Consider the following 13,930-nt stretch of genomic DNA (forward strand, 5'->3'; position numbering starts at 1 on the left):
TTTCTATTGCTCTTTGTCTCAGGGAGCACTATCCGCCTTTCAGGCAGAAATTGTAATTGTAAAGGTTTATCAAAGAAGTTCAGGATGGTGCAACAATCTCAGATCCTGAAAACCTAATGCCATACCATAACTCAGTCATTACGTGAACCAAAACACCTCTACAATTTCCAGATACTCCTTAAAGGGGCAGTACTGTCTGAGAAAAAGCTCTGTACTGTTCTGTGTGATGAGCATTTATGAGATCTTGGCTTCATGGGGCTTGTACTATAGTGAAATTTTTATTGGAGCAAGTTGAAAACATATTCATGTGACCAATGTGGACACTGTTGGACTCTGTTAGTTCAGTTCGGTTCAGTTGCTCAGTCATGTCCGACTTTGCAACCCCATGGACTGCAGCAAGCCACACTTTCCTGTCCATCACCAACCCTCAGAGCTTGCTCAAACTCATTTCCATTGAATCAGTGATGCATCCAACCATCTCATCCTCTGTTGCCCCTTTCTCTTCCTGCCTTCAATCTTTCCCAGCATCAGGGTCTTTTCCACCTTTTCACATCAGGTGGCCAATATTGGAGCTTCAGCTTCAGCATCAGTCCTTCCAATATTTAGGACTGATTTCCTTTAGGATTGACTGGTTTGATCTCCTTGTAGCCCAAGGAAAAGAGTCATCTCCAACACCATAATTCAAAATCACTAATTCTTTGGTGCTCAGCTTTCTTTGGTGCTCAGCTTTCTTTATAGTCCAACTCTCACATCCATACATGACCACTGGAAAAACCATAGCTTTGACTAGATGGACCTTTGTTGGCAAAGTAATGTCTCTGCTTTTTAATATGCTGTCTAGGTTGGTCATAGCTTTTCTTCTAAGGAGTGAGTATCTTTTAATTTCATGGCTGCAGTCACCATCTGCAGTGATTTTGGAGCTCCCCCAAAATGAAGTCTCTCACTGTTTCCATTGTTTCCCCATCTATTTGCCATGAAGTGATGGCACCAGATGCCATGATCTTAGTTTTTTCGAAGTTGAGTTTCAAGCCAACTTTTTCACGCTCCTCTTTCACTTTCATCAAGAAGCTCTTTAGTTCTTCTTCACTTTCTGCCATAAGAGTGGTGTCATCTGCATATCTGAGGTTTTTGATATTTCTCCTGGCAATCTTGATTCCAGCTTGTGCTTCCTCCAGCCCAGCGTTTCTCATGATGTACTCTGCATAGAAGTTAAATAAGCAGGGTGACAATATACAGCCTTGATGTACTCCTTTCCCGATTGGAATCAGTCTGTTGTTTCATGTCCAGTTCCAACTGTTGCTTCTTCATCTGCATACAGATTTCTCAGGAGGCAGGTAGGATGATCTGGTATTCCCACCTCTTGAAGAATTTTCCACAGTTTGTTGTGATCCACACAGTTAAAGGCTTTGGTGGTGTAGTCAATAAGGCAGAAGTAGATGTTTTTCTGAAACTCTCCTGCAATGATCCAACAGATGTTGGCAATTTGATCTCTGATTCCTCTGCCTTTTCCAAATCCAGGTTTAACATCTGGAAGTTCACAGTTCACTACTGTTGAAGCCTGACATACTTTAAAAAAAATTCCTACTCCCTCTCCCCAAAATTATCCCTCCTGATCATTGTGTCTAGACTTCTGTTATCATGGAACTATGAGCCTTAGAATACAGATGTTTTATTCCTATAATATGCAGTGCCTGATAATGAAGCCAACTCTGAGAACCTCAAGGTTCAAAATGGAGTTTACATGATATCATTTGTACCCTCTATTAAGTGGTAGCTAATAGGAGATTAAACCAGTCCATCTTAAAGGAAATCAACCCTGGATATTTATCGGAAGGACTGATGCTGAAACTGAAGCTCCAACACTTTGGCCACCTGATTCAAAGAGCCAACTGATTGGAAAAAACCCTGATGGTGGGAAAGATTGAGAACAAAAGGAGAAAGGAGCAGCAGAGGATTATATGGTTAGATAGCATCACCGACTCAATGGACATGAATCTGAGCAAACTCCAGGAGATAGTGTAAGACAGGGCAGCCTGGTGTGCTGCAGTTCATGGGGTTGCAAATAGTCAGACAAAACTTAGCAACTGAAAAATACCAGCTATTACTAGATTTTTTTGTTAAATGAGCCAATTATCTCCTTTTACTTCTAAAACTCTTTTATGGGCTTATCTTTGATACTTCAAAAACAACAAAAAATCATATGTGATGCATGGATAGTTTGATGGTATTCTTTTTATGTGCGACTTAGCCATTTCCATGTGTTGAAATGGTGAGTGAAGAGACCTAGTTTATGTCTCTGTTTGCCTATTTTCTCTCATATTGTCTACATGTCAACTTGGAAACAAAAAAGAAGACAACTGAAGGCAAATATGGTATTTAGGCAGGCATAGAAATTTAGCTTTTTAATGTTGGGAACTCCCTATTCTCATTAATATAATCAAAAGGACTTAGACATTTTCAGTGAAGGTCGCTCAGTCGTGTTCGACTCTTTGCAACACCATGGATCCAGGCCAGATCCCTGGAGTGGGTAGCCTTTCCCTTCTCCAGGGGATCTTCCCAACCCAGGGATTGAACCCAGGTCTCCCACATTGCAGGGGAATTCTTTATCAGCTGAGCCACAAGGGAAGCCCATTGTCTCTGTGGGGAAACACTTTTAAACATCATATTGTTAAAAATGCTTCAACTCAAAGCATTTTGTAAAGATAGTGTGTGTGTGTGTGTGTGTGTTTAGTATAAGGTAAAAAATTGCTTGTGCCTTAATCTTATGGGCTTCCCTGGTGGCTCAGTTGTAAAGAATCTACCTGTGATGCATAAAAGGCAAGAGACATTGGTTGGATCCTTGGATGGGAATGATCCCCTGGAGGAGGGCTGGCAACCCACTCCTATATTCTTGCCTGGAGAATCCCACGGACAGAGGAGCCTGGCAGGCTACAGTCCATAGGGTCTCAAAGACTTGGACATGACTAAAGTGACTGAGCATGCACATAATCTTATGTTACATATTTTGCTGCTTGAATTCTAGGATGGGGTTTTTGGTGTCACTTTAATAAGTATGAATGATGCATTTTATTGTGCTATGTATACTTGAGCTAAGTATTAGGAAGTGCTTAATCAATGTTTTGATGTCTGTTGAAAAGACAAAGTGCAAAACTAACCCAAATAGTGTTTTCAAAAATGCACTGCAATCATATTGCATATGTGTACATATTGCCCATGTACTAGTGTGTTTTAGTCTAGTAGTTCCATTAGATCACACTTCACCGGTAATTTTTACTGGTAACTTTATACAGCTGAACTTCACTTATGAAAAAATAAAACATCTATGTTTCTATAAAATCACAGTATTTATTTATTTATTTAATAATTCAATAAATATTCATTGTACCTTTTCCATATTCCAGGTTATCAGCAAAGTGCTGCGGAAACAGTGATGAAGAAGACAGTTATGGTTCTTGCTTTCAGCTAGAAAGCTGGAGATTAGAAGGCATTAAATAGAATGTAATTATAGTATGTAAGCTCTAAGAGGCCTGGAACTTTTGTTTCTTTTGTTCAATGTTGTACCTAGAACAGAACAAGGACTTCACATATATTTGTTTAGTAAATAAATAATAATAATAAAAAAAAACAAGAACAAAGGAGTGTAATATAAGGTCCTATGGAACTGTATAACAGAGAGATTTAACTTAGTGTAGGGGTCAAGGAGGTCCCTCTGTTCAAGTAAAAAAAGCAGACCTATAGTAATTAACCTTATGGAAAAAAATCTGAGGATAGTCACCAGAGGTAGGCATAGGCCAGTAATGGACGAAAGCAGTCAATACTTATCCCAGATGACCTAAGGTAACAGAGCAAGAGTTGACAGGACACTTGATCAAGTGGATCAAAGGGATTTAGTGGGAACAGAATGAGGCACTCCCAAGCCTATGGAGAAGATTATGATTCTATGGATTCAAGTGTCTATCATTTACAATAATGCTTGATTAGAGGCTTGTCTCTAGGTCCCAACGAAAGAACACTGATAAATGATAATGGAGACTTTCACCCCAATACATTCTGAAATACCTTACTAATTGCTTTCTTAAGTCTATTCTCTCCCTGCTTTAATCCATCCTACTTATGCTTGCAAAAACCTCCTCACTGGGCCAAGGAGCAAGGAAGCATTGTGGGAGAAATTATTCAAAAGCACAATACGTGATGATATACCCAAAGTCCCCAATTCTTTTCTTTTGCAAGGGAGTATGATGATCCATGGTAATTATCTGTAGATTCCTATCATTATCCTTACACCAAAACAGTAATGGATAAAGACCGGCCATTGCTAGCACCTTTCAATTCCTTCTGGCAACTAAATGGAAAGGAAGGAGGAGGTATTTGGATTCTAATTTTGGTAATAAGTTTGGCTTTTAGATTTTTGTTTGTAAGACAGTATTCAGTGTGCAGGCATTGTCACTTTATAGTTCTTCATAAAGAAACATACTTGTTCCCCTATTCTTAACACTAACTTCATCATTCAAGTTTCTATTGTTTTGGTGAACACAACTGCTTATGTATGCTGATTTTTATAAATTCTCTTGAAGGAAAGAAGAGGGTACTCAATTGTAATTTTCCAAGAATTTTGCCTTTAAAAAGTTGATATGTAGTCACGGTATCTCTAGGGGCTTCCCAGGTGGCACAGTGGTAAAGATGCAACAGACAAAGGAGGTACAGATTCGATCCCTGGGTCAGGAAGATCCCCTGGAGGACTAAATGGCAAACCACTCCAGTATTCTTACCAGGGAAAATCTTATGGACAGAGGAGCTTGGCGGGCTACAGTCCTTGGGGTCACAAAGAATCAGCCATGACTAACTGACTGAGCACACACACACACCTCTTACCTCTTCCTTCATGATGTGAAAGAGTTAAAAGTCTATTTCCTGGAATTAAATAAGATGGTTGAAGGAGACAAAATAGCCAAAGGCTCTGTTTGAAAGCTGGGGAAGCTTTATGGCTTCAAATCCCACCCCTCTCCCATCACTCTCACCCTGTCACTTCTTGAAATTAACAGTTTCAGTTAGATTTTGTTTGGTCTTCTCAAGTTTGCTCATTCTTCCTTAAATGCAGAAGAAAACTGACGGTCTCACACGTTAGTAGGAATGGGGTCCAATCAAAGGTCAGGTCTTACTGAGAGAGTTTGAATCGGTTCAACTTTAATGACTAAATGCAGTCGTCTTCATTTTCTCTTGCATCAGCATTTAAACAGGGATCTGTAAAATCCTAATTACTGACTAGAGTAACATTATCTGCATTTATCCTCTGTTAACAGATATTACTTTTGCTTATTTCAGGAGCCCTGCCAGAAATTACCTACTGTATGCTCAATTATCCACCTCCCCACAGCAACACATTATTTTAATATAAACTTTTCACTGTAGTCAGCAACTATTGTGTATTTTCTTTAAATTGAGTTGTCATATCTTATTATAAAATATAAAAGGAAATGACTGGAACTCTTAGGGTTAGACAGAGTCATTTTACTGTGGTTTGGCTTCTATTTGCAGCATATTTTCAATCCAGCAGGCCTTAATATGACCATGGGAAAATAGAAGAATCTATGAAATAAACAGAGCAGTTAAAATGAGAAATATGCACTGTATATCCATTGAGTTAAGCCATTTTTAAAAAATTAAATGCAGATCTTTTTTAGTACTAACCTACTGTGCTATGCAAGAAATGTAAATATGTCCTTAATATGAAGATTAATATCTAGGTTAAATCAGTTTCAGGCTTCCTGCCTGATAACAAATCTCATTTACATTCTGAATACCAAATGGGGTTGAGCCAAAAATGTTTGCAAGCTATTTTTTTAAGTTCAATCTTAACATAAGAGTGACAATCTTTAAAGGTTCTCATTGATTGTGGTTTATTATTCAATTATCTAAATGCTGAGCTCAAGAGTAAATGGGAATTCCTCATTACAATCTCACTATGAAATCAAGAAATGTAGACTAAATATGTCAAAATATCTCTCCCACAGTATCTTCTGAGCCTCCTCATGTTATAATATTGGTTATCAAAATATCAGGTTAGATAATTAAAGCAAGGATTTAAAATATAGAACCATTTCTTATCCCTGAAAAGTGATAAATTATAGTCTGCTATCTGCTTTCCCACAATGCAGCAACAGCTTATTTTAAAGGAAGGTGCAAGAATGCTAATGAATTATTAATCAGCCTGGTCTTGCTTCTTTTTAATAATGTTAACTTTCAGCATAATTCACAATCACAAATAAGACTTCCACTGACCAAGCTAACATGTAAACGTTTGATTACTCAAAACATTCAGATCTTTATTTCAATCACTTTATAGGTGTGAAAGGTCTGCTCCATACAATCTCTCTCAATAATTAGGCTGAAAATCTTATGTTTCACAAGGACCTGCTGATGACAATAATAATCACCCAGGCAAACAACACTTGTATTTGCTACTATTATCATTTATGTAAAAGCATTTTGAAAAGAGCCAATTTCACATAGCAGCTGAATGTTTGAGTTCAGAGAAATTGTTTAAACGTACCTGGGAGAAAGAAGTGAGGTGCATAGGCAGCTTGTGAAAAAAACAAATTTTCTTTGTTTATATTTTGAGAATCATAATGTAAAGGAATGTGATTTGCTTTGCTTTTGACAGGGCCCTAATTTGGAAACACTGATTTTTTTTTTTTTTTTCCAGTTGAATGATCCAGGATTGTTAGTTTATATATTTGTTGAAAGTTGGGTCAATAGAATATTTATCAGTGTTTCCCAAGTGTTACTTCTCTGGCAAAGGTATGTAATATGATCTTGATTTATTCCTTTAAAAAAGCCTCAATGCTTTGTTTATCTAAAGCTTTGACTATATGGGAAGCTCTCCAGACCACTACTAGTGATCTCAGATCAACTGTGGGTCTAGAATAAATTTCAACATTAAGCTAAGTGGGATCCAGTTCTCTCTCATGTCTTAAAAAGTAAGGACATGCACATTTCATTCAAGTATACAGTGATAAAGATACTCTCAGAAAATGCATGTAATTCACCTATCTATTGCTGTATATCAGTCTTTCCCAAAAGTTAATGGTTTAATGGTTTAAACAGCAGCCATTTTATTAGCTGACAATTCTGAGGAGTAAGTGTTTAGACAGAGTTTAGCTGAGTGGATTTGTGTACTACATGGCATCAACTAAGGATTTCCCATAAGGTTTCACTGAGAACATAGATTTAAAGCCTGGCAAATGTGGTAAAAATTGCAGCCTCTCTACCTCTGTACCTTTTGGCAAGCCATATAACTTCTCTAAACTTCACCCTATCCATCCATAAAATAATAGCAGTATCTATTCTGTACAGAAATGCTCTTCTGGCTTTTTTTTTTTTTTTTTGGCTAGATTGTCAAGCACTGATGAGCTGAAGTTATCTCTTGCTACAGACACTGAAAGAAAAACTCCTACACTCCCCTTTACATGTTTCTGCTTCAGACCCCTGGATGCACCACTTCAATTGCAAATGCAGTAGTCGAATTCACTAGTTAGAACAGAGCCCCAAAGGAACTTTTCTCTCCTGCTGATCCCTTGTAATTGGTATGTAAAGGGACCCAGGGACACTCCTGGGATATCTTCTCTCCCTCTCCTTGCAAACTCACCTAAGTGTGTGGATTCAAGGTTTATTTTTAGGTAAAGCTTGCAGTTCTATGTCGGGTTTAAGCTTATGCCCATAAGCAATAGGTTGGCTTTTATAACTTTGATTACATTCTAAGAAACTTGTGACTTACTAAAGTCATTTCTCTATTTTCGCTTTCCCATTTTGGAAAAATAAAATTATTTCATACTTCCAATAGAGTTCCACCGAAAGGAAGTGTGATCCACATTTCCCTAGACTTCTGGTTATAATCCCTAGTATTAATAATAATGCCCCAATAACAGTGGTTTGAGGATCAGAGAGTACTCAATCAACTTTAGTTGCCTTCCTCATTTATAAGTTAACTTTTGAATATTCATTATATGAAAGATAAAGACTGTAAACTTTTATATATGAGATATAACTTGAGAACTAAACATAAAAACTCCATTCTTATGCAATTTTTACAAGTTTTGTGGTTGTTGTTCAGTTGCTTAGTCGTGTCTGACTCTTAGTGACCCCATGGACTGCAGTATGCCAGGTTTCCCTATCCTTCACTGTTTCACAGAGTTTGCTCAAACTCATGTCCACTGAGTCGCTGATGCCATCCAACCATCTCGTCCTCCATCGTCTCCTTCTCTTCCCGCCTTCAATCTTTCCCAACATCAGGGTCTTTTCCAATGAGTCAGCTCTTTACATCAAGTGGCCATAGGATTGGAGCTTCAGCTTCAGCATCAGTCTTCTCAATGAATATTCATGGTTGATTTCCTTTAAGATTGACTGGTTTGAGTTCCTTGCAGTCCAAGGGACTCTCAAGAGTCTTCTCCAACACCACAGTTCAAAGGCATCAGCTGTTTGGTGCTCAGACTTTTTTATTGTTCAGCTCTCACATCTGTACATGACCTTTGGAAAAACCATAGGTTTGGCTATACGGACCTTTGTCAGCAAAGTAATGCCTTTGCTTTCTAATATGCTGTCTAGGTTTGTCATAGCTTTTCTTCCAAGGAGGCAGCGTCTTTTAATTTTTTGACTGCAGTCACCATCTGCAGTGATTTTGGAGCCCAAAAAAATGAAGTCTGTCAATGATTCCATTGTTTCCCCATGTATTTGCCATCAAATGATGGGATGGGATGCCATGATCTTAGTTTTTTGCATGTTAAGTTTTAAGCCAGCTTTTTCACTCTCCTCTTTCACCTCCATCAAGAGGTTCTTTAATTCCTCTGTGCTTTCTGCCATAAGGGTGATGTTATCTGCATATATGAGGTTATTGATATTTCTCCCTGCAATCTTGATTCCAGCTTATGCTTAATCCAGCCCAGCAATTTGCATGATACACTCCACATATAAGTTAAATAAGCAGTGTGACAATATACAGCCTTAATGTACTCCTTTCCCAACTTTGAAACAGTCCATTGTTCCATGTCCAGTTTTAACTGCTGCTTCTTGACCTGTATACTGGTTTTGCAGGAGGTAGGAAAAGTGGTCTGGTATTCCCATCTCTCTAGGAATTTTCCACAGTTCATAAGTTTATAGGTATCTAAAATAGTAATAAAGATGTAGCTGATTTCAAGTTGTAGAAATAGCTAGAAATGACACAAGCTTAATGTACACAGTGAATTTTTAATTTTCAATAAATTCTTATTGATATATTTACATAGTTATTGAGACCTACTATGTACCACACTATGGTTTGTATGATATGGGGAGGAACAAGATGAAGCTCACATTTAATGAGTTTATCTAGTGAGTGAGTTGGAGGCTGGGAAGGATGGTGAATTATGGCATAGACAAGTATATGGTTACCCAAAGATACAATAATTTCTGTGACAGTGTTTAGTAGGTGGTGCTATGGGAGCACAGAGAAGTGTCTGACTGCAAATAGGGTGCCAGCAAGTGCTTAAAGGAATAGCTTTCTGTTCCCTTACTCTAATACCCCCAGGCACCCTCTTCTCAATACACACAATCCCTCCATATGGATTCATTACCTGAAAATAGCATAAAAACTCTCAAATCATACTAAAGATCTTTCTTGATAATCCCTTGCCCCAAGTGGCCTAAATAATAAAACCAAAGATCCTTACTATGATCTAAGATCCCTATATAACCTGATCTTCATTCATCTCCAAGTTTCATCTAATGTGTTCCTCCCTATTCTTTGTGTATTCTTAATATCAAACTGCTTATATATTCCCCACGACATTGCATATGCTGTTTGTTCTGTATGAGATTCCCTTATCATCATTGGTTGGGAAATAGACATATTTCTGTCTATCCACATATTTTTCCCTCTAGATAGTCTCTTACCAGTTATTTTCCATTCCAAGCTACTATTGCATAGGCAAAACGTCATTCCCTACTCCCATTATCTTTGGGGTATATGGGAATTCTCTGTATCTTCCCTACAAATTTTGCTGGGAACCTAAACCTTCTCTAAAACAAATTAAGTTTTAAAAAAATGGAACTGAGTTTTCATCTCATTTCATAAAATTGTGCCCGGTTCTTAATTTTTCTTATAATCCTTCAGAAAAATGGTTCTCTCAGTTTTGTTTTGCCCTTCATTGTCATTTATGTTGTGCATAGTGTTTATTATTATTGTAAATAAAGGGACTGCTCTGCCTGGGTGGCTTGCAAAATTCAGTGTTATTTCTTTCTAATCTTTTTCACATATATTATTGCCAGTTACTATTCCATTAACTTCAGAGAAGCAGAAGCTCAAGCTCATAAACCATGGTATTAAAGTCTAAATTTCCATTGTGCTAATTTAGGAGGCTGTTTAAATTATGTGCTGAATTTTTTTGTAAAACTTCATACAGTTCATGCAATTTTTCAAACTGACATCTAGAACTTCTGGTGAAAGGTAGAAATGAGTATTTGGCGAGTATTCACTGACATTTCAAACTCTTTAGGAATATGAAATTACCAATATGAAAGCTTAAGTAGGTAATTTTTATGTTCAACCCAAAATAGAATGATTGATTTTTATATGTAAATTTTATCTTTTGAGCTCAGTTGAAATCCACACTTTTGTATTCCAAGGAAACTCCTCAGAAACTTAATTTGCAGGAAAAGATGCTTTCTTTTGAAGGAAACATTTTTTATAGAGACCTCTTCACTGAAATGTAACTGAGTGAAACATGAGGCTTTGACCATTTGCAACTTTGACCTGAAATATCATTTTGGGTGTGGTATTTATGAGAAAACTTTTTAAAAATAAAAATTAACATAAAGCACACCCCAATATTTTGTGAGAGTAAAAAAATATTGCATAGAGGTGATACAGGGTTTTTTCCTGTAACAGGAGATTTGATAAAATGCTTGGCCAGTTTCATTTGTATAAATGGTCTGGAATGGTTTATGTTCCCACATCAGTTCAGTCATTTAAATGCCAGAGTCTAGTTCTCATAGTTGAGCCTGTATGAATCTGGAATCAGGTAACTAATCATTTGTATTGCCCTGAGCTGCAAGAATGGGAACAGCAGCATATAAACCAGATGAAACAGCTTCATTTACAATTACAAAAGCAAGGGCTTTCACAGAACAGAAAGCAGTTTTACTGTACCAATTCTATTTTCTAGATGGCATCTTCTTATTTGAGAAATATGTAAAAGCATTGAAAATGGTTTTCCTTTTTTTGTGTATACTAATTTTTGAGTTGTTTTATATAGAAACTAGAAACGGGGAGAGCATGTTGACTTATTTCAAGTATATTTTTACTATATAACTTTTTTTGAGGACAAACTATTTATTTTGGGTTATAAAATAATGATCTGAAATATTTGTCCACAATATACTGGATCCTATAATATCATCACTTTTGTATTTTTTTCATATTAGAAGGTGTCATTCACAGCAAATCCTATTATGTTTTAAGATAAGACCATAGTAGTATGATAATGTTATGGATAAAATGATTTCTGAGTATATTGTCTTTTGTATATTCAAAATGACACAAACTTTCTACATAGTAAGACAATGAATTTTTATACAGAGTAAAAACTATATGCTGTATTAGTAACGTGGATAGAAAAAAATCATAATAAATAATTTTTTCTTCTTGACATCAACATAATTTCAGTGCTGCATATTTTTTGGGTTAATGATCACTGGATGATGACATCCACAATAAATTTGACGTAAAAGGCAATAAAGTCTGCTGTGTCATAGAGATATTTTGGAGAAAGAAAATACTGTAACATTTTGGTTTGGGATTTTTATTTTTTAACATATACAAAAGGTTCTTAAATGTAGCTGTAAAGTAATTGTCTTAGAAAGTTGACTCTTAGTCAGATTTTGACATCTGTTAACTGGTTTTATAGAACAGTTTTTAAAGCTGGCTTCAGAGATCATTATGTAACTATATACAAGAACCAATAATGTCAGCATGCCATAACAACAAGTCACTGTGGTTCGATTTCAAATACTGCTGTGCATTTAATAGCTTCCTGAATGCATTGTGTTTTTGGCCCAACAATATGATTGCATTTTGGGGCACAAATTAGCAGATTAGTATTGATAGTTCTTTTGTTCGATTAAAAAAATTGTGTATGTTGCTCTACATTTTCAAGTAGAAATTTTCTTTTCCCTGGAAAGCTATCACATTCTTAGAACAAATAATGAGAAAATGGTTTTATTGTAGGGTCCAATTCTCATGATATTTGGTTTATCATTATGTTTTCTCTGTTTCTTAGAGTCTTGAATGTCAACATGTATTCTCAAATGAAAGGTTTTCTGATTTGAGATTTCTAAACTGAATATAAAAAACAACTGTTGAAATTAAATAAGAATAAATACCCTTGGGATTTCAAAATTTATTTTGATCTTATATTTGTTTTTTCTTACGAACAAGTAACAAGGAATAGTATTTCTCCTTGCCAGTAAAGATGTATTCCATTGTGATATGAAATGATGTATTTCACCCCAAAATGTAGCTCCAGACATAAAACTAATTATGTTCTTTTTTATGGATCCAGTGTCCTAGCTTTATGGAAGATGTTCATCAAACTTTGGCTATGATTTGTGTTCACCAAAGCCCAGGCTCACACATACAGAAAGTAGTTGATAAGTCACATTATGCAATGAGAATGTAAAATTCAATTTTATCCATGTAAAAAGCCCTCAAGCAATATTTGCTGGGTGAGAAAAATACAGACAGCAATTTTTTTTTTATACTGTTCGGGTGGTGCATCTGAATATCATAATACATTCTAATCTGCTACATACATTACAAATCCAGCCATAAGAACACACTTAAGATTTCCAAAGTTAACCTCTGAAGAGAACACTAAAGCCAAATGCTCCTTAGATTTTCATTTCACTACATTAGCAAAAATGTCCTTGGGGAATGGAAAGGCCCCAGCTCATTTTGCATTTCCAATTGTCATACATAAACACATAAAATCGGATATGGACGATTTGATCCATGTTGCGTATGGATTACAAATAAATATGAAAGCCTTAATTCTTCCAGGTCCTGTTCACTTTCAACATGTCTTCTCTATTACACTGGCAGGTGATTTTACCTTCTCTTAACCATGCAAAAGCTATACTGTTTCAAAGCTGCAGATTAGTGATGGTGGCAGCTTATTTCTTTTGGTTATCTACAGCACCATCTTAGTGTCTTGAGGCATAAAAGAATATTATCTGGGTGACAGTTATGGCTGGAGCCATCTATACTGTTCATGCTATCAGCACTCCAAGTGCTCTGAATAGAAATCACTCAGTTTAAGACATTTTCTGTAGTTTCATTAAAACTTAAAATTGCAAAGTGCTGGGAGTTACAACAAAATTTTCAATGAGTCTCTTATGTGGAAAACCATATAAGTGGTTGTTGGTTTTGTTTTCTCTCTCTCTTTTTCTGGATGAGTTTTATCCATCTACATTTGCTAATCTTTGTAAAGGCAATGACCGTGGCAAAGCAACCTATAAATCTGCTTTGTTTCTTGACTTAATTTTCGCCACAAATAATGTGTCACTCTGATTGCATGGAATCATCAGGAGTGTCTTCAATTACTGCACACAGCCTCTGATCATAATACCTTCCTTCATTCTGAATCTGGGGGAGGAAGTAGAGAAAGAGGTGGGGTGAGTGGTGGGAGAGTAAAGGCGCAGCTAGTTCTGTTACAAATGTCAGGTTACAGAGAAAGCGTGTATAGTCACATAAGATAATTTTGAAGCTGGAGTTGTGATTGCAATAATGCCTCGTTCATATCTGCATTTCATTTAAATGCACTGTTTTGACTCACTGAACATTTGTCAAAGACGGTACAGCTAAACTTTCTCACATGACCACTGAGGTAATGACCGCATTACA

At 36.5% G+C, this 13,930-nt stretch overlaps 1 long non-coding RNA gene across 2 annotated transcripts in view; it reads right to left on the reverse strand.

Moving 5' to 3' along the window:
* Window positions 1-11,815: 11,815 nt before the first annotated feature.
* LOC145510421 (uncharacterized) overlaps window positions 11,816-13,930 on the reverse strand; it is a 122,086-nt gene continuing 119,971 nt past the window's right edge. For both annotated transcript variants that reach the window (XR_014057005.1, XR_014057006.1), the window contains one exon: window positions 11,816-13,672. This is a non-coding gene — a long non-coding RNA (uncharacterized LOC145510421). The remainder of the gene's footprint in view (window positions 13,673-13,930) is intronic.

Source organism: Giraffa tippelskirchi, chromosome 6, assembly GCF_054371585.1.
Source record: "Giraffa tippelskirchi isolate mGirTip1 chromosome 6, T2T-mGirTip1v1.2.pri, whole genome shotgun sequence".
In the NCBI taxonomy this organism is placed as follows: Eukaryota; Metazoa; Chordata; class Mammalia; order Artiodactyla; family Giraffidae; genus Giraffa; species Giraffa tippelskirchi.